This window comes from Ptychodera flava, chromosome 6 (assembly GCF_041260155.1).
Source record: "Ptychodera flava strain L36383 chromosome 6, AS_Pfla_20210202, whole genome shotgun sequence".
Taxonomy (NCBI): Eukaryota; Metazoa; Hemichordata; class Enteropneusta; family Ptychoderidae; genus Ptychodera; species Ptychodera flava.
The window spans coordinates 18261545-18284629 of record NC_091933.1 but is presented as its reverse complement, the minus strand read 5'-3'; positions in this window follow the sequence as shown (position 1 = coordinate 18284629).

Below are 23085 nucleotides of genomic sequence, written 5' to 3'. Positions count from 1 at the left end.
CAAAAACAATCTTATGGAGAAAAATAAAGACGCTTGCTTCACATGACAACGGCAGGTTCTCTATGCTGGTGCCCTAATGGTAGAATCGACGTCCATTGTTGAGCGCAATTGCAGCTCTGGGAGTCTTTAGAGGAGATATTAAAATGTAAAAAACTCCATAAACAAACGTAGGATCATACGTTCAATTTAGTCTCTTTCTGGTCTTTTCACGAGCTTCGTGGATATCAATCATACGAAGGCCATAGGGTTCTGCTGGCGTCCTTCCGGGCTCTGTTCATTTCATCGCTCGCACTGCATTTTCTTATCGACTCGTGCAATCGATATTACGAAACACGCCCGGAATTCGCCCATCTATCAGTGTGTCAACTGTAATACCTGTACATTATAGCTTTCAGCAGGTCTTCACGGAGTTGTATTTTCATCTGATTTGCATGGCGTATACGGGGCACGACAACACGTACTGATGCTAAAACCAAACAATTTGCTTCTTAATTTTATCTCCATTACCGTTTCATTAACACAGAGAGGCATGTGACAGGCATGATATTGTTACGCGCAGAGGGATATTGGATCTTATCTGTTAGAAAATGACATTTACCTTCATGAAAAAAGACATCAGATATTTAAACAATTAGTTTTCACTTTCCCTGAACGCGTTTCCATGGTAACGCAACGAACAACCGTATCTGAGCCTGTTTTATGTAAAATATACCTGTTTGGTCTTCGATTGCAGATGAGTCATATTGCTGGTAGTATTTTTTGCATTATCGTTGTATGCTTGATAAACTGTGCGTGCGATAATCTGTACTGAAGCCCCCGTTCAAATTAGTGAAATGTGAGAGTCTGGCTTATTTTTTACCGATAAAAAACATGATCGACGGTAGATTTTAATACTGTAACTCTAAACCGCCAGGTATGCGTCTCTGTGAGACGGAATGAAAGTATGGGGATTTTCAGAGCGCCGGCTTCTTCATAATTTGCATTAAGCTGAGGTGGCCCTCCATCATCGACGTTAGCACTGTCAGCAAACGACCATTTCGTCGTTTATACTGATGGCACTATCCTATATTAGGGCAATTCTCTTCGGTGACGCCGGCCAACTGCAAACTAACCATGTTTAGTGACGTCGAAAGTCGACCAGAGATGCAATTTATGTAGTGGGAATAAAATATAATTTTCTTGAATTGTTCGTAATGTAATCTATTGATTCAGAATTGTTGCTGAATGAAAATGCCAGACACTAAAAACGATACAGACGTTTTGTTCCCCACAGTAAACTGATTGTACGCCACGCAAAAGTGCATGCATGCACGAAACTAAGCAAGTACACGCGCCCACACATGCATTCGCTATTACATGTTTAAAAAATGTGTGTTCAAAGATAGCACTGAGGCGATCTGAAAATCAATTGAGATGGCTGGAAACAACGGGGCTTTTCGTCCCACATACAATCATTTTCAATCCCTTGATATTTCATTTGCACACCACCCCGTTAGCACTGGCGTCCGACCGGTAACATGTACAAACTGTCGCAGACTATGGGCATATTATGGTAATGTTTCCCTAAAAGGCATGCATGTATTCGATCTTATATTTCACGAGCTCTGCATTGATGCTGCCCATTCTTTGCCACCATGCATCGTCGCTTATAATCCGATTGACTCTTTTCAGTTTGCCGAAACCCGTTCGACACTTCAGTGCTGCTGCAGCAATCCCATTGCCTGAATTACCTAACTCAAGCCATGGATACTGAAAAAGCAACTAGGCTATGCGATACGAGCTCTTCGTCGATGAAAAGCTGAAAGAATGTCGCTAATATTTGAAATGTTTGTTTTCAATACTGCGTTCTTTTTTAATAATAACGCGTCCATTAGTATAGCGTATAAATGTCTTACTTGGTCCATATGAAAAATGCTCATAGATCTGTCTGTCATGTCACCAGCATGTCAGGTACTGACAAATCGGCTTATAATCTTCCCCGAAGCCGAGCTAATTACACTGTGTCTTTGAAGAATATATGGTGCACATGCACCTTCCTTGACCGATCCCTTGTCATTATTTTATTGTGCCATCGTGCTTGCGTCAAGACAAATTGCACTCCGATCCGTAGGAAATTTTAGTTGACGTCCCCGCCTCCCATTGATGAGGTGAGACTATTTGGCGAAGAAATAGGCTTTACATGTATAATTAATCCAGAGAGACGTTCACTTTCAACATCAAGGGTTTCCTGTGCCCCCCGTGTATGAACAAATTTCCTGTCCATGTAATATTTTTGACAACCTCAAGGGGGAGCGAGCACCTCTGTACGCCTCGTGGGAATTTTAAGCAAACCTACACCTACGTCATTTGATATGATTGATGTGAATTTGGAAGCAGCAATTATGAATTTGCATGCCTGCCTTGTTTTATTTTTACAACCGTGTCCAGTTAGCGTTGGTCTGTAGTGACGTGTACCATTGGTAGAACAGAATGGTACGCATGTGACGACATACAACCTTAACCCTGAAGTTTCAGTGTCAGCTTTCATAAAAGAAACAAAATCTAAGCCATCTGGTGTATAGAATCGTAAAAGACGTGATCACGACGACTTAATTCAACGCAAAGCATTTGGATACAAAATCACAGGACGGAAAATTAAAATGGATGGTTTAAATGTATGAAAATCTGCCTATGACCCTTGGCTTTTGTCAGAAATAAATAAATAAAACGTCCGATGTAATGTCCGCACAATCTTACTTTTGCATATATTTCTTTATTGTTGCTTTGCCAGAGGTCCGCACATCTGTCGTCTGGGAATAATTGTTTTATTTTGTCGTGTGTGTTGTCTCCGAAACGTTTATTTGGTTTGCACTTTATTAATATTGTCTTCCTTGCTATGTAAATCTGATTTTTGATGGAGGGATTTTGGACGAGCGTGATCATCTTTCTCATTTTGGGTCGAAAAAACAGTTCCGTTGAGTTCTTCTATGTAGAATGCGCCTCGGGGAACAGGTATTTGGACTATCAATTTCTTACAATTCTTTACTAATTGTGGATGGAGACAGGTATTTGGACTGTCAATTTCTTACAATTCTTTACTAATTGGGGAGGGAGGGGACTCATGTTACAGCTCTTGGAATAAGAAAACTATAACCGTCTAAGTTTTTCGAAAATCGGAAATTGTATTTTTCACCATGATGTTAACACAGGGATGGCGGCCATTTTGAATTTCAAAAAATCGTGGGTCATTTGTTTCTCTTATACCTTAATTTGCACGGTGATCTCTGATTTTCATTCTTGGTTTAATAAGAGAATTGCTGAAAGCTTTTTAGGGGACTTTTAAGCAAAAGTTGAAGTCTTTCAACATCGATGCACTTACTACCTTAATAGTGCTTGCTTTTCAATTACAACACTTCCTCTGAGACTGTTCGGAAGAAGAATTCTAGTACTTGTAGGGGACTTTCGGGGAATTCGCTTTCACCGTGCCAGCTTTCCTTTCGAGAACAACATTTTTCTAAGGCCCTCCCAAAGCTTTGTGAGGCACCTCGGTTCCTAAATAATTGAATAATTGCTTGATTCATAAGTCTTGCGAGCAAATTAACTAATGCTCAGTCTATCTAAATGATAAAACATACCATCAGTCAGTGTATGAATAATGCCTAAGAATTCGAACGTGATCATAAGTACAATGGGAATAGCTTTACATTACCCGGACGTACATCCGTTAATTTTGTCCTTGCGACAATCCTAATGTAACCGACGAATCGTATTCGCATTTTCATATCCGTATCTCACTAAGGTTACTGAGTGACTGGAGTGGCATGGGCATCTACGAGCTATAGCAAAGGGAACCCGAAAGATGAAATGTGACTTGTGATAGGCATTCACCCGCTGACCAATGGCGGGTGAAATTCAAACCTGTGTGAGTTGCTAAGAAAAGTCCGTGGCTAATTTTAGGTTCGTGCGAAATGTTTGGTTCGTTAGCTCATAATTAGTCTTCCATGCTCCGGTGTGACGTCATGAAAATGCAGGGGGGTGCATGTATTTCTGACTCACTGGGTCGGGTACTGAACATCATCAAAACTTGAATTCGCACAGATCGCTTTCCCGCAACTGCGACACTGTAAAAAAGGCGTCTTGCGGTTTGAGATGATGTGCAATATTTCACCATGCAGTCTACTGAAATGACCTGGGTATGGAGATCAGCATGGTGCATTGTCGTAGACATGTACCAAATCGATTATTCCAAGAAATACCACGCCGGAAGGCCTGTCAGCTGGAAGGCTGGATGATAAGTTATGTCCGCATTGACGCAGACAAAACGTTGTTCAGGAGGTTGCAATTGTAGTGAGATCCTATGTCAATCTACATTATTTACATTTTACAACGTCATAACACCGTCTGACAGATGAATACAGGTTTTATCGACCCACAACCAGACGAATTACTCTTTCATACAACAGAGATCCCTGTCCTCATCTTACCCCCAGAACAACATAGATTCTAAATTTTCCTCAGGTCGGAGTTATAGGTTTTCTTTCACAGGAGCAAACATAATGATTGTACTTGCCCTTACATCGAAAATCAATCACCATTTTTGCTCAGGCTGATACTTTTAATCGATCGAATAGCTTTCGCAGGCACAGTCAATGATTAGAACTTTCCTCAAAAGATAGCTGTGTGTTTAACTGACTTGTACAATAAATAAACCACATCCCTAAAGGCCTACCAGCTGATATATATATATATATATATATATATATATATATATATATATATATATATATATATATATATATATATATATATATATATATATAATAATATTATATTATATATATATATATATAGAGAGAGAGAGAGAGAGAGAGAGAGAGAGAGAGAGAGAGAGAGAGAGAGAGAAAGAGAGAGAGAGAGAGAGATTGTACAATAAATAAACCACATCCCTAAAGGCCTACCAGCTGATATATATATATATAGAGAGAGAGAGAGAGAGAGAGAGAGAGAGAGACAGACAGACAGACAGACAGACAGACAGACAGACAGAGACAGGGACAGAGACAGAGATAGATATGAGAAATTTTTGCATAAATTCATTAATTTATACACTCCAGATATATATTCTGAAGTCTATATACGAGTTACTTTATGCAAAAAATATGAAATTTTTCTTTACCATGTATATATGTGATAAAGAAAAAATCCCATTTTATGCGTTAATTAATTAGTATATATAGACTTCAGGCATTGCCCGGTGCACCTCCCGATGAGGATTCAAATAAAACTTTCCTACCACGATCGCCATGAGACATCGAAAGACACCGGTAAGATTCCTATGATGTGAACAAAGTATGAAGGCAAATTTTGATTTTACTGTTTCAGACTCTAGCTGATAGAGCTCACCTTTTCGCCAATATCTTTTAAAATCTGACCGCTTAAATTCGACAGTTTTTATGATAATTTGGCCTATTCTTGTAAATATCATCGACTCAAGGAATTCACAATCCTAAACTAAAGGGGTAACTCGTCGCGAAACCCCCTTACATGATCGCAATAATTCCAACGTCAGTAGACATCCTACAATTGTAACACTTGGAAGATGGCATGTTAAAGATAACCATCCATTTCAATTTGGAAGTCTTTCAATAACATTTCCATGCACAATGCAAAGCTCCCAGATACTTAGAATCCCGTCAGAGAATATTTATTGGTTATGAAAGACGAACGTTGAAATGAAAGCCGCATATAGCCTTGCTGTGTAAAGTCCAGAATAGAAAAGTTAATTTTATCTGTGTTGAAATCGACAGGATAAACGCTATTGAACAAAGTAATAACATCTTTAAAATGGAATATTAAAGGGATAACTCGTCACAAGACCCCCTAACATGATCGAAATAATTTTCATGTTGATAGATATCCCATAATGATAACAAAAGATAGCCTGTCATAGATAACCATCAAACACCTTTCAACCTTTATGCACGCGTATTCGAATTTGTCTTCCGAACAAGTCACCTGGAAAATCAATGCATCATATATGTAAAAATAACTTACATTCCATTATCAGTCATCGCCAACCATGAAATTTTCGTTGAACGCCTGTTTATGACTCAAAGAGTGCATTTGCCGCGCGCGGAGGTCGAAAACTGAGGTCGAAACCCCATTAATAGTATATATTTTCTGAAAGTCTACGGATATTGGCAAATAAAGTTTTTGTTACTTATTCTTTGAGGTATTAGACTATGGATCAATCACCGGCCAAGAAAATTATTGCGTCATAGAATTCAGTCTAGAAAGAAACAAAAAACCGCGGCAGACACTCCTTGCAAGACTGATGCATAAGCTTTTACATGTAAAATAATGACACAAATTTCTGAAACACCCCGGCGTTTGTATAGGGGAAGAGAGAAAAACAATTTTTAAGAGGTAATTCAAATTGTCTGTCACGTGATCCTCGTCTAAACAATGATTATAAAATACAAATCACAGTATGTGCATATATCTTAGGCTTTCAGAAAATATATCCTTCAATTTGGGGTTATGAACTCAATTTTTTTCTTTCAGATAATTCATTGCTCGGAAGCGCCCATTACTTGTCTTTAACCTTTAACATCCTTTTTGCAAAGACCTGGTAATGTATAATGATGTTTCATTCTTTTGTGTCCGACACAAGTCAGGAGACCCTGAAGACATACTTCAAAGTGATTCATTATTCTTTATAGCGCTGTTGCAGTTTTTGTCTTCGCTTTCTCCCAACAATAGATTTTCGATGTTCAATCAATTTCCCATGCAGCAAAAATTGAAAGTGCCTCCGGAATTAGCGACACACAAAGAAAGATGTATCATGAACTATTTCTCTTTCCACGGGAGATTTAAAATTTAATCCTATTCCAGGATATTCAATCATATGTATCTTTAATTTTCAAGGACTGTCTTCATAATGAATAGATACTACAAAGAGGAGAACAACGCAAGCATTTGGTTCGCCCACAAGTGTTGTGGGTGGATGGCGAGCTTGCCAGTAATTGAAGTGTGGTGGCAATTATAAGTATAGCACTGGTGTCAAAGAATGTCATCGACTGTAGATTCGGTTGATGGTGTTGCGAAGTACAAGGCCTGTATTTACAACTGAATACTTTTAAAGTACCTTTTCAGCGAGAATCATAATAATGTATGATTTCATACTCTTCCTCAAAACGTACAGAAATGTTTAGACCGCGGGCGGTTCGCAAAGTTGGCATCTACCTTGAAGCCACTTCTGAGAGAGATTGCAACTTGCGGTAGCTCTTTAATCTCAAATAGATAAGTAGTATGTTGAAGTTTCTTGAGCCCCGAGAGTGCCATGCCATCTTCGAAGTTTGAAAAGGGACGATTCGATAACACGGTAAAATACAAAAATGTTATATCTGAAGTATCTTGAAGTTCTCGAAATTTGATCACAGGCACATGGCATTGTACTCATCATTGCTAACCCTCTTCCCGATAGAAGCCAATACTCAATCAGACACACTGTCCAATTAAAGAAACCAACCAATCAATAAGTCTATTCCTCTTGTCTTCGCTTTCTCATAACAATAAATCTTCGACATTCAATCAGTTTTCAATTCAGCAAAAATTAAAAGTGCCTCTGGAATTAGCGACACACAAAGAATGATGCATCACTAACTATTTCTTTTACCTCGAGAGATTTGAAATTTAATCCTATTCACGAGACTCAATCATATGTACCATAAAATTTCAAGGACTGTCTTCATAATGGATAGATATTTGACAAGAAACTTCAAAGAGGAAAATAGAGCAACATTTGGTTCGCCAACAACTATGGCGGATGGGCGGCGCGCTTGTCAGTCATTGAAGTGGTGTGTCATTTTTCACACCCACATAACTTTTTCAATAACATCCTAACAAATCTACGTTTTATATTTTAGAAATAATTAGTTGTTTAAAATATGCATAATTCCCACCAAATGTGTTCCTTTGTTGTAGGCGTTACCGAAAAATACACCTCCACACAATCATAAATATCTGCAAGCGGGATGTATGCGGTATCGGTTTGAATAAAATAGGTACGTAGGTAGGTAGGTAGGTAGGTAGGCAGGCAGGCAGGCAGGCAGGCATAGGGTCTTTGGTGTAAGTAAACAAGCACGTTCCATTTTTTCCGAAAGATGAGTAGGAAATATTTAAATATCTTATTTGCTTTTAGATCATCAAGTACACGACCTTTTTGAAACTGATTGATCTTGTAGCAAACACATTCGTAGATAATGCGTCAAATGAAGTGTTCCTTTTGTTCTCAGCTATCGGAGATTGTTGAAACGGCGTGTATACTCCAAAAGCCAGCAATATATCTATAATGCTACACACTCTACTTCCTGCTAGAGTCAAAGATTTAACTTTTTCTGACTGTGGCAACATTATATGAAACGCTGAGGGCGAGTAGAGCGATCCGCGTTCAGCTTTGTTTCTATACCATTTTGAACAAAGGCTACGTCGTCCGTTTTTAAGCGACCTGAAGCCCTCCCCGACCCTATCCCGTCGACAAATCACTATTTTCAGTACTCCCCTCAATGTGATGAATCACCTGCTGTGCGTGTCCCGTATGAAGCCATAGCTGCTGTGCGTGTCCCGTATGAAGCCATAGTGAAAAGTTGTCCAAACCGTCAAAGTATCAGCGATGACAACCGCCAATCACAGACCGTGACTGATTGGTGTTGACCTCAAGATCCCATCCTTCACACCAGTTGAGCAAAATAGATATTTCGTCAGAAAGTATCGAAAAGCAATTTGCGTTTTAAGGTTTTTCTTTAAACCCTTGTAGTAGTGCATTTTCACAGTATTCTAACTACTTGAACTCGTCTTATGCTCGCCCTGCAAAATGACTCGGTAGGAAAAGAGTCACCGAAATGACTTGGCCGTTAATGCGCATCTGCATGCAAAGTTATATGTGAAAACTTTTCCCAGTTCACAGATTGGAAATTGTTCCAAAACGCTTATGTGTGACCACAAGAATGGTTGATGTGATGATTGGGGTTTGAACGTGACGGTTACAATTTAAATTTGCAAAGTGTTTAAAAGGGCTTATACGCGGGAAATAAACAACACAAACGTACATAGCTGTAATATACAGAAAGTCAAATCCAAAACATTGCTACGGCAGGGTGTCATCTTTTTTGTCTCAGGTACTGAGTTTGTTCTCGGCGATAGGATAAACACGGAGATAATGATGCTTCCTGTTTTCTCCCTAAACGCATTTTTTGGGATCTTAAGAAGTCTCAAATATAACTAAAATTGCATCGAGTTCGTACATCACAATGTTGTAATCTGACCAATCATTATGCAGTTCTTCAATCGCAATATATTCATTTTTCGCATCCCACATGATTAGTAGCTTAGCTGTGGAAGCAACTGACATAGTATTCAAATTCTGTGTTTTAAACCTTTTGGGATAATAAAAGGGAGAAACGTTTAACTGTAATACGGAGAAAATCTCTGTTTGGTTTTTGTATCAAACTTGTAAAATTTAGGATGAAGACAACAAAGCAATATTCTGAAAGCTTCATCTTTCATTACTGGATAGAGGCATGCTGAGTAGAAATTGCTAACACAAAGCCCTAATTTGATAAGGATTAAAATCGCCCACTACGAATTTGCGATCATAAGAATTACCACTATCAAAATTCAAGATACATCAATATTAATTTTTGAAGCCACGTGTTAAACTAGAAAGGCTTTCTGATCTTGGCGAACCTCCGAAAAGACTCCGTACACACGCGAGTGGTTTACGTTTTATGGTCAAAGGCAATGACGTATAAACTTTGACGACACCGAGTCAAAAATTTAACGTGCAAATCCACCTGCTGTTTAGAAAGGTTTACTCCTGTGAGCTAACTAGAACACCCCTTTAATGTTTATATGTAGGTTAAGGGGTTTGCATATGCATGATAATTTAACCTTTCCTTGGGCAAGCGACAGATCGTGCAATAGGCATGTACACTTATAATCACCTACCTGTATAATGTTCAGGTCGGAACAATGGCTATATATTCTGGGCATTTCATGTTTTTAGTTCCCTTTCTTCCTTATGCAGGAACCGACTGTTCACACTAAAATTTATTCATTAATTCATTAATTCATTCATTCATTCATTCATTCATTCATTCATTCATTCATTCATTCATTCATTCATTCATTCATTCATTCATTCATTCATTCATTCATTCATTCATTCATTCATTCATTCATTCATTCATTTTGTCTAAAGGAAAATTTCATGGGCACACCAGGTTCGTGTCTTGAGACGGTCAACTTCCAAAAACAAAATCGCCCGATGTTTCAAATACTCTGCCAACATGCGCGAGCCTGTTCAGCCTGGTCGGGAAGAGAATGTACGTGGATGTATGCAATTACGGAAGAATTGGGTGGGATTTTCCAATCTTCCAGATGGTTGATTTTGTTGCAGCCGAACGGGCCTGCAGTCAAGTTGTGAGGAAATTAGAGTTGCAGGCAAAACGTAGTCACAATAATACAGATTCGTTAAAATCTTCAACTTGGTAACAGTACGGAAGTTCCATTATGTGCCGTGATTTTCCCGTATTATAATCAGCTCATACTGTTACAATGGACCAATCAAAGCTCTTTCTTCAAGGAAATAAATTGGACATTATCCCTCTGCATCTTCGTCTTCATTTTCAGCACATTTTCATAAGTCGGCACATGGCTTAATGAGCGGCTTTGGGAGCTGATCATCTGCGTTTCCTGGAGCGTGGCCATCGGGATCAACGAATCGACCGAAATTATCCTTTCCAAACTATGACTCAGAGGTAAATGGGAACGGGCCTACAGCATACAGCACAGCTGAAAGGTTTACCTAACCTATGTTTGTCCGTCACCTGTGTCGCTCAGGGAAATAACTGCATTAGGCACAGGTTGCCACCCAGGGGATCTCTTGATGTGGCTAATAGTAGAACGCACTAACCCACTGAACTCTACCCTGCAAGTTGTAGAACTCAAATTAAGGATTTTCCGGCTACCAATGTTCGTAGAATTTGTTATCAGAAGTGTTTTCAGAAAAATTCACGGTTTGTTGTGAGGATTTGATAGTCATTTAATTATCTTTTAGCCTTGGGCTTTAAATGTTATGATTTAGAGCTTTTCAACTCGGTCTGAAAATAACAATAAATAAGCTTACAAACAAAAGGAGTTGTAAACTTCCTTCACATAACTCCTACCCGCACCTGAAATCGAACGACCACAAGATATATGTCCACAGAAATCCATGCCACTCCTTCAATAATTAAACACATCCCCAATACAACAAGAAAGCACATCTCCGCTCCTCAACATAGTCACAAGTAAAGCATTAAGAGAAAATTATAACGAGACATTTTATGGGTACAATGACGAATTTGAAATAAGCACGTGTTGACAGTCAACAAAATGAAAATAAACAGAAAGCGAAGAATCACGTTTCAATCTACCTATCAGTGAGAGAGTGAAAACGAATATCGAAAAAACATATTCGTCCAGTGCTCGATCAGCATTTCTCGAAGAGTACAAACTACACAAGATTATCAACAGAATTAAAGAGAAATTGAGTTACAGCTGCAAGGAAAGTGTGGCAAGTTTCACCGAACCACGCAACAAAAGGGTATTAGACACAAGACAGTGCGTCCAATCATGAATGCAGTTGCGGTAACAAGTCTATTTGTCAACTTGAGGGGGGTTTGCCAGTCTTAAGGCGTTTTCTTTAAAGCCACAGTTGCAAGTGTTGCCATTGATAAGATGCAGTATACACAGGCCTCAACACATTTATGAAAATCATTATGTGTGTATTTTGTGTGTATGTATGTGTGTGTATTATATTTTTAAGACGTACATACATGTAAACACATATAGCCTACCTACAAAACAGGACAGCAAGTTCTTTCTTATTTAGGTGAAATGTATTCTTCCGGTGTTTTCTGGAGTAATTCCACTTTATGGAGGCAATAGTGGAACACACTGGGATTTAATTTGCATGCTTATAAGCATGCATATTACAGTAAGTCTACATACTAATACTACATACTTATGTGAATAAAAAGACAAATAGAAAAAATAAAGGGTCAATGTATATTTATAGAGGCAGAAGAAAGAAGTCAGACATTCACTCATTCGAAGTAGAAAGTCAAAACATCTAGGTCACCGTGTGAAAATCGTGTAAATAAACAAAACATTTAGTCTCTTTCGGCGGGGAATGAATGTAAAGCCAGCATGTAAGGGTGGACTTCTAGCATTATTAACTTTGACATTTTGTCCACACGTAGGTGTGATGTTGAGTTCAATAAATGGTCGTTGTTTTGAAACTGAAATTAACATGTACGCCCACTCATTGTTATTTGTGCTGATTGGCAACATATGTCAACAATTTCAGTAAACAAAGAAATCAACTGAGTCACTGAAACTCTGTATGTCAAGAGACGAAGAAACACTTGTTTTGGGAGATTTCAATTTTCATATATCATCGCAAAATGGTGGAAATCACTACCTTTTTTTAAATGTGTAGATTCCTCGAATTTAAAACAGCTTATCTCCGTTCCTACCAATCAATTTCAGAGGCAACTTTTCTTGATCACGTTAGTTGCCTTATCTGTGATCTTGAAATTGGCCTTTCTGATCATTATCCTGTCTACAGTCCCTCCACACACGAGGGACTGTGTCCTAACTTTATTTCATTGCGCTTGAACGCTAACTCAAATATCGCTTTTCCCGTTATATGATTAGGCTAAGTCCGGACACTTTCGTGGTTTCAATCACAGTCCCCTGTGATCTATTCCGCTCTTGGACTATGCGCCTTATAGACGTGTGTACATATGCTTGAGAAAAACCAAGTCAGGAAATGAAATGGCTATTTCGTATAGGGATTGTGCCACAAGTAGCAAGTTCATCTATCATGTAACCGTCGACCGTTCCCTATCATTCTCAAAATTCATACCTGGTACTTAATTTGCTTCACAAACGCTCGTTTCGTGTGATTTTCAGCCGAATTCGAAGGACACATCGCCAAAACATAAGCGTGAGCAACATTCCGGTCACCTCACAGTGGACGTTGGGCACCTCCACTTTACTGACGTTAGCGCCGCGTACCCATGAGGGGTGACTGGAAGGTTGTTCATGCCTTATGTTTTGGCGAGGTGTCTTCTAAACTCGGCCGAAAATCACACGAAAATTCATACCTGATACTTCATCTGCTTACAAAATGCTCATTAAAGACGGTTTATCGTATACCCATGCCCATATTGCTACATCCTAGTGACGTTCACCGTAAAATATCAGCCGTGATATTTCACGGTAAACGTCGAGATATGCACGATGAACGTCATCAGTTTTAGAGTTTTCCTGAACTACATTAGCAGTTTGTTTGTAAACAACGTACACAACAAAATGGCTGCCGCTCCCCGCCTGCGAAGCGATGTCGACGACGTAAAAACTTGAAGGGCTTCGAGGAACACGGGTATTAGGCCTACGGAAATATCACGTTGAGTCTTGAAATTTTTTCCCATGGAATTTTTTGGTCAAGTTCTAGCAAACATTCTGCCGTTCGCACGGCGCCGGCACTATGCACGGTCTCCACCGAACAGGTAGTGAGCGCGTGGCGTGACAGCGATGTCGCGCGCGCGACGACTGTTGACATGGCAACTCTAAGGGTAAACTAACAAAATGGCGTCCTCTCCGCGCGAGCTCCGTGCCGTACGACGATCGAAATCAGGATAGATTTAAAGCTGAGCAGTTTTTGATCGGTTACAGTTGTAATAGCATATTGCACCTTAAAATGTTCCTTCTGTATGACGATTTTTGTATCCCGGTGTCTTTCTTCTTGGGTTTCATTGAGATATGGACGACTTGCAGCGATGTCGCGCATGATGTTGACATCTTCGTCGTATAGGCCTACTTTATGAATAAAGCCTGTCCACATAAACATTCTGATATTTATGCGCAAAGCGTAATAAAGTAAAGCCTCAAAATTTAAGGTTTTTCGTTCTATTAGTAAAAATTCCCTAAAATTATGGGCATGGGTATATGATAAATCGGTTATTACCCAATATCGCCTGTTCCTGTGTCGTATCAGCATGAGTGTCATTTGTGCTGCGTCAGACACGGGACGAAGTCGAGTGTCTGACGCAGCACAAATGACACTCATGCTGATACGACACAGGAACAGGCGATATTGGGTAATAACCTCTAAGAGTATGAATAGGCAACCGTTACACACGCGATTGTGCAATACCTTAGTCCAAGCTTAAGTCAAAGCTTATATGAAGCTTGGCGCCGCAGCTCAGTACAATGGTTTGCGTGCCGACCTTAATTTAAGACTGGTTCGCCCAAGATTCGTTGAAGCTTATTCTTGCAAACCTTTGTTGAACCTTAGGCAACTAACCTTTATAAAAGCTTAAACTTCCAAATCTTGTTCCAAGCTCGGGCAGTAAACCTTGGGCCGAACTTTACGGATAAGCTTATTTTCATCCTCGTTTCTACTGTAGCTTTTGGGTCCCTTGACCCAGCATTTGACCGAAAGGGTTATTTTTTGCTCAGTTTAGGGAGGCGATTTTGCTGCCGAGTCTTGGCAAATGACCCGTTTGAAAATTATGATCCACATTTATGTAAAAATATAGACCAGTAAGCGGGCTTTGGATAAAATAAACACGAACGTGTAACCGTTGAAATATGTTTGCGTTGAGACCGACATCGCGACAGGAACACTTACGCGTTACGCCCGGTGCTTTCAATTTCATGTCGTCTGCACAGCGGAAGAAGAGTGCGGCTTGATCGACTGCATCACGACTTTTATCGATTAACCACTATATGACAAGTTTCTTGTTGACAAGTTTTAATACTGATGTACTGAATTATATCGAGTATCGCCTTAATGAGCCACAAAATCCGACAACACTTCTGAAAATACACGACGGCGAAGAGATGCACACACCACACCTTACGATTCGTACTCTTATAGTGACTCAGAAAGTTCGTGATCCTGTTCCTTGTAAGATTTTGACACAAATCATATTACTAGGTAAAGATACTCCCAAAAAAGACAAACTTTAATGTAGGTCGTTTAAACAAGTTTAGTCATATTTAGGCAAGCCAACGACAAAAACGAGCAGACGATGTAAATACCTTTGAAATGATTTATTCGTATATTGCAACAAACTGTACACAGTATACAAGTTACGAAGCTGTACTCACTTCAAGTTTTCCCTGATCTGCTCACAAAATCCTTTCTAAGATGATAAATTCGGCATATGGGACGTGTAAGGAAGGGCATGGATAATTCTTGAAGATGAACTGACTGGCACATCTACTATTAAACGTAAATCCACATTGCATTCGTACGTAGAGGCCGTATATCTGCAGATTTACCTCCGGGAGTTGCGCGAGGTCTAATTTGACCGGATTTTTGGTGGGCCTCGTAACTTTCATGAAGGGCTGTGAGTATTTTTCGGAGTTGAAAAATTACTCTCTTTAACACTCCAGCCTATGTTTCACATTTAATTCGGTACTTCACACAAATATTAGCATCCTTCAAATTATGGAAACCCGGATTGACATCTTTATAATTAAACTGTTTAATGTGAAATTTTACCACAACCACCCAGTGAAGTGGAATGGCCCAAAAGTGGAATAATATCAACAAGTGAAACGGTTACCATCACTCCTTCGTAACCACTTTCTACATATGAGTACAGCGCGAATAATGAATAAGCAAGGGCATATTTCTATCGATTTCGTATCAAATATCGGAATGCCGCCGGGGAAATGATCATAACCAATGTATGCATAAATGATAAAGAGAAATGTGTCCGCATTTTGGACACATCACTCGAATACAACGCGATATCGACCAAACTGCGTGTCTGCGTTTTCCGGATTTCCCGGCCATACGTAAAGCTCCGTTGTTTGTCCTTAGGTGAAGGTTAAAATGCCAAGCTTCACTGAAGCTTAATCCCAGGTAGGCTTGATTTAAGATTTGGCAATAACCCTGTTCCAAGCTTTGGACACAATCCTTATCTCAAGATTTGCAAACAAGATTGGATTAATCTTTATCGACAACAAGCTTGGCCGAAGAGCATTGGCAAACCTTCACCCAAGCTTAGAGTACCGCCAAGCTTGGACTAAGGTACTGCACAATCGCGTGTGTAGGGTTCTCTTCTGACATTGTCTTACGGCGGAAGGGCCCGAGCGTGCGAGGGCCCCTACGCAGTACGACCAAGGTCCGCAAAAGCCGTAAAGGTTTTATCGTATACCTTATGGAATGATAAATATGTAGTTTACGTAATATTTAGCATTGTTTTGGAGATAAACATGCCTGCGATATCAAAAATTCATCGCCATTTGTGTCAGGTATTGAGAAAAGCAATGGCCGCTTCGCGTCGCGGATTGACATTTATAATGACGTCATTTATTTACCTGCAGAATTCTAAAACGCCCAAAGCAACATGCGTACTAGTGCATGACTAACAGATATCCAGGCTAGAAGAAGGACAAAAGCGTGATGTCAATTTATTGTAATTTATACTGAACAGGCACGCACCTAGTATACACAGGATTTCACAAGAATTTAGAAATATAAGCCGATCATGTCACCGTCGCGGCTCCACAAATAATCACAAAAACCCGCACCTGTTCTTCAAATCGGCGTTCTATAAATGGAATTTATCGCATGGTAACGAAGGAAAGACTTTGAAGAGCTAAGCATCTCGATATTCGCCTTATTTTACCAGTATTATTCATAAGTTTCTCAGTATTCTGTAAACAGTTCGGCAACTCCTCACTCGGATGTCAAATACCAACTGTGCTGTCGATTAATGGAAAAGCAACTCTCCTTACTCGATGAAAAGAAGTTTGCTGGTAATGATGAGATGCCCTCAAAATTTCTGAAGAGTGGTGCGTCGTGTGTTGCCGACTCTCTTGCTGATTCAGACATTTTTAACACGACATTTAGAAATGATGCCTTCACCATGATCTGTTTCTAATATAGTCGTCTTGTCCCTTACACAAGGGCGGTTCGAAGAGCGACATCAGTAAATGTGGGCCGTTCTTTCTTGCCCTATCACTCAAAAATCCCTGATAAGCATCTTTACGTCAGCCATTTTAACTATTGGCATGTGAACGATTAGATTGTTCAGTCCCAACCTGGCTTCAGAGTACATATCACTCGTGCAACGCTGTTTTGATTAAATTGAAACTTAAAGATCATTTTCTCTCAAAAATTCATTATGGTCTTTACAATGGGTTATCGTTTTTGGATCTACGTTAAGCCTTTAATTGAGCTGATCACATGTGACATTCTCATGAACAAACTTGGTATATCTATGGCGTTTCAGGGAAATCTCTTCATCAATTGGTTTGTCTCCAAACCGATTGAGTTTTGCCAATTTTAATTTGCTACCTGACGGACAGGACTCAGTTTGTTTATTATTTTTGGTGTGATTTGCAGGTCCTGCCATTGCCTGTGGCGTTCTGAAGCCCCCGGTTATCTGTTATTTTATCAACAACCTTCCCCCTTTGCCCCCAATACGGTGAGTTCGATATCTTTGCTAACGACAAGACTTTGAGTGTTCCAAGCAATTCAGATCTGGAATGAACGATGACGTTGTCCCAATCTCATACTGGGTTTCTCATAATGTTACACGACTGTCAACACGGCGAAAGCAAAAAAGAACTGGTTGACGTCGTTACCTCTTGGCCAAAATTTAGAGATTTTACCAACACTGAGGCACCTGTTCGTGTCGTAAAAGTTTACAAATATGTATTAATGGCCCTTGAATGGCTTCGCACCTCTTTCAAGTAATAATAATTAATAATAACAAGGCAGTATTGCTGAAGGCAATGAGTACTTGGGCCGTGATAGAGTAATTTTGAGGACAATATATACTACTATTCAAATATGGTCCTGAATTTCCTCCTGTCAATGAGGCATTTGATTAACTGGTTATTAAACGAAGCAATCGCATGACAACGGCAAAATATGTCTAGCAACTTTTGTGGAGTTTGAGGCAGGGGTTCTTTATTTATAGCGGGAATTGCTTAAACTCCTTAAATATTCAAATTACAGAAAATTTCTTTTGTTCTCGATGGTAGATGTCTAATATTTAGATGGGCATATTTAGATTTCTACCCTATAGTTATCCCTATATACCAAAAATCGGACATCCAGCTCTATTGGCTTGCTCAGAATTAGATATGCGCATAATTAATGAGGTACAATATGTGGTGTCATAAGGTGTCCCATCATACCATTTATGAAGGGTGTAGCACTTGTGGTTACTGAGTTGTGGACAAATATATATATTTGAGGTCAAAGGTCATCGAGGTCACGTGAAATTTTGTCAAAATAATTGTATTGCTAAGTTATTCCTATATACCAAAAATCAGACCTCTAGCTCTATTGGCGCGTTCAAAATTATATATGCGCATAATTAATGAGGTACAATATGTGGTGTCATAAGGTGTCTTATCATACCAAATATGAAGGATGTAGCACTTGTGGTTACTGAGTTGTGGACAAATATATATATTTGAGGTCAAAGGTCATTGAGGTCACGTCACATTTTGTCATAATAATTGTATTGCTAAGTTATTCCTATATACCAAAAATCAGACCTCTAGCTTCATATTGGCTCGCTCAAAATAAGATATGCACATAATTAATGAGGTACAATATATGGTGTCATAAGGTGTCCTTTCATACCAAATATGAAGGGTGTAGCACTTGTGGTTACTGAGTTGTGGACAAATATGTATATTTGAGGTCAAAGGTCATTGAGGTCACGTGAAGTTTTGTCAAACAAATTATATTGTTAACTTATCCCTATATACTAGTACCAAAAATCAGACCTCTTGCTCTATTGACTCGCTCATAATTAGATATGCACATAATTAATGAGGTACAATATGTGGCGTCATAAGGTGTCCCATCATACCAAATATGAAAGGTTTAGCACTTGTGGTTACTGAGTTATGGACAATAATGTATATTTCAGGTCAAAGGTCACCAAGGTCACATGATATTTTGTCAAAATGTCTGAGATATCTGCGTGAACCGATGGACTCACTGATGGACTCACGGACGGATATGAGCCAATCTATAAGCCCCCTGGACTTTATCCGTGGGGACAAAAAAACTGTGTCACTGCATCCTTTAGGCAATATGAATACAATGAGAAACTAAATTTTTATTTTTCTTGGCATCATACATGCGAGTCTATGGAGAACTGCCTTATACATGGGAGTCTATGGAGGTGTAAACTAAAAAGTCCTCTAACACGGCCAAATTTGATAGCATTGTGAAACAAATCGACGTGCATCTGTATGGGGTTGGGTACTAGGCGTGAACGGACGGACGGACGCACGGACATGACCAAACCTATAAGTCCCCTCGGACTTCGTCCGTGGTAATTAAAACAACGCAACAGTTATTACAGCTACACGGCGGTAGGTTCATATCCAGAGCCCCGTACGGTCTGCCGCCGTCGCTTGAAAACAATCTCATGCACCCGGCCATATGGGCAGCTGGCCGGATGCATGACTTCCCGGAGAAGGCGAGCTGCCACGTTCAAGCTCAGGATTATTTGTCGATCAAATTTCAATAAATTTACCTCACCTAGATGAAATTTTGTCTACAGGCTGAAATTTCGCCGAAGTTTGACAAAATTACATCGATTTTTCAGGTTCAAATACTACATTTTTGAGTTTTGAGTGCAGACAGAAATAAGTTTTGAGGCAACATGGCTGCGACCCCATGTTGACCCCTAGCCCTGCGTACGATGCTATGTGCTACAGCTAACACACAGCATCGTACGCAGGGCCAGCGAGAGAGTTGCCGACATCGACGGTTATTTACGAGAAGTGAATAAAAGACTGTCATTTTTGGAAGCGATCGAGTAGCTGAGGTAGGCTCGGATACGACTTGGCCCAAGAACGCTGAATTTCGGCAGTAATTTGGCTTTTTACATCAAGTTTCAAAATGGATTTGAAGTCACCGACCCTACGTACGGGTCTTTGCAGGGCTGTGGTGAGCGGGGCGGTTAGCTGTAGCGGAACACACAGCATCGTACGCAGGGCTAGTTGACCCCCAAGTGAAAATGTGTTCGCGATCAAATCTTCCTATATTTTTTTCAGAATTTTCAACAAAATCATTGCTTCTTACATCTTTTGTAAAATACAAAATTCTAAAATAAAACTGCGATGTGCAATGTCTCCAGATTTCTAAAATATCGTTCGTTGACCGTTCGACGCAAACTTGTGACGCAGTTGAAATTCAATACTGACCGCCAAATAATCTTAATGAGACGAGATCAGTCTAGACATCCTCCAAATTATCCAACCATTCGCATTGGAGTTCAGCTCGCTTAGAGTATCATAACATTTTTCGGCCTTCTTTTAGATCGACCCTAATATCTCCCATTTAGGAAATAAATACACAAGCTACCTCGACAAAACTTCGTGCACCATCCAAGACCAAACGCACTACAAATCTGTCTTGACGTCATCATCTCCTTACATGGTAATCGGCATACCGTATTTTTTCGCAAAGGGGACACAGAATACGTCGGAGTATTCAGTTTCAAAACGTATTACATTGTGTGATGTTGTCAAAAAAAGTCATGTTACTGCAGTGGTATAAATTACAAAACACAAAAGTTCAAATCAGTTTATTTTGGACTGGCTTTACCCAACATTTCATATTGTTTCTTATGCCAGATTTGACCACGTGCTTACTGGCGACCCCTTTTCATGCAAATTTTGTGTCAAATGATGTGTTCCCCTGGAAAAACAAACGTACGATTTCTATATGAAGGAGGCGAAATTTGCCCTCAAGACTCAAAACCACCCCTTTGGGGTGTACCTAGCTATTTTGAACGAGCTTCTCGAATCTGCAGCTCTATTTCGAAATGATGGTCTGGTTTTGTCAGCTCAAGGATAAGTGTTCTCCATCGCTGTGGGCATTACTAATCTCAACTGGGGTACAGTTTCCAGTCGTAATGTTTTTCATTGTGTCCGGGATATAAAACCTTTCCTTTTCAAACTTTCTCTTTGATTAACACTAATCCACATCTTGTCAGTGATTAAACATGTTTCAAGTTTAAATGTTAAATTCTGGTCTCGAGCCCTCCTGTTCGACCAAACCGAAATTACCCCTCCGACTTTGGCTCGTCCAGTGGGTGTAGCAAGGGTCGTGCCATCGCCTAGGAAACGGAGGGTGCATTAATTGTTGCATTTCGATGCACATTTTGATTATATTCAGAAGATTTTGTGGCAAAAACGCAGATAGAGAAGCATTTATATTCACATCTCACTTATTCAAGACTGGCTGAGAGCAGCACTTCCATTCAGTTAACATCATTACGCCATTTATTATGCCAAGAAAGATGAAGCCAATACATTTTGCCCTCCCTGGTCTCAGCCAGAAATGGTTATACCTTACAGTTTTTTCCCACGGAATGAAAACAAATGTACTTGGGCTGAGGCCCAAGTACAATAATAATAACAAGGCAGTATTGCTGAAGGCAATGAGTACTTGGGCCGAGATAGAGTAATTTTGAGGACAATATATACTACTATTCAAATATGGTCTTGAATTTCCTCCAGTCAATTAGGCATTTGATTTACTGGTTATTAAACGAAGCAATCGCATGACAACGGCAAAATATGTCTAGCAACTTTTGTGGAGTTTTAGGCAGGGGTTCTTTATTTATAGTGAAATTGCTTAAACTCCTTAAATATTCAAATTACAGCAAATTTCTTTTGTTCTCGATGGTAGATGTCTAATATTTAGATGGGCATATTTAGATTTCTACCCTATAGTTATCCCTATATACCAAAAATCGGACATCTAGCTCTACTGGCATGCTCAGAATTAGATATGCGAATAATTAATGAGGTACAATATGTGGTGTCATAAGGTGTCCTATCATACCAAATATGAAGGGTGTAGCACTTGTGGTTACTGAGTTGTGGACAAAATATGTATATTTGAGGTCAAAGGTCATTGAGGTCACGTGACGTTTTGTCAAACAAATTATATTGTTAACTTATCCCTATATACCAAAAATCAGACCTCTAGCTCTATTGGCTCGCTCAAAATTAGATATGCGCATAATTAATGAGGTACAATATGTGGCGTCATAAGGTGTCCCATCATACCAAATATGAAAGGTTTAGCACTTGTGGTTACTGAGTTATGGACAATAATGTATATTTGAGGTCAAAGGTCACCAAGGTCACATGATATTTTGTCAAAATGTCTGAGATATCTGCGTGAACCGATGGACTCACTGATTGACTCACGGACGGATATGACCCAATCTATAAGCCCCCTGGACTTTATCCGTGGGGACAAAAAACTGTGTCACTGCATCCTTTAGGCAATATGAATACGATGAGAAACTAAATTTTATTTTTCTTGGCCTTATACGTGAAAGTCTATGGAGAACTGCCTTATACATGGGAGTCTATGGAGGTGTAAACTAAAAAGTCCTCTAACACGGCCAAATTCGATCGCATTGTGAAACAAATCGACGTGCATCTGTATGGGGTTGGGTACTATTCTTGTGCAAAGTTTGAAGAAATTGACCAGGGCATGTCTGAGATATCTGCGTGAACGGACGGACGGACGGACTGACATGACCAAACCTATAACTCCCCCAGGACTTCGTCCGTGGGCACTAAAAACAACGCAACAGTTATTACAGCTACACCGGCGGTAGGTTCATATCCAGAGCCCCGTACGGTCTGCCGCCGTCGCGTGAAAACAATCTCATAAACGTGGCCATATGGGCAACTGTGTATGGGCAGCTGGATGCTTGACTTCCGGAGAAGGCGAGCTGTCACGTTCAAGCTCAGGATTATTTGTCGATCAAATTTCAGTAAATTTACCTTACCTAGATGAAATTTTGTCTACATGCTGAAATTTCGCCGAAGTTTGACAAAATTGCATCGATCTTTCAGGTTCATACCCGACATTTTGAGTTTTGAGTGCAGACAGAAATAAGTTTTGCGGCAACATGGCTGCGACCCCATGTTGACCCCTAGCCCTGCGTACGATGCTATGTGCTACAGCTAACA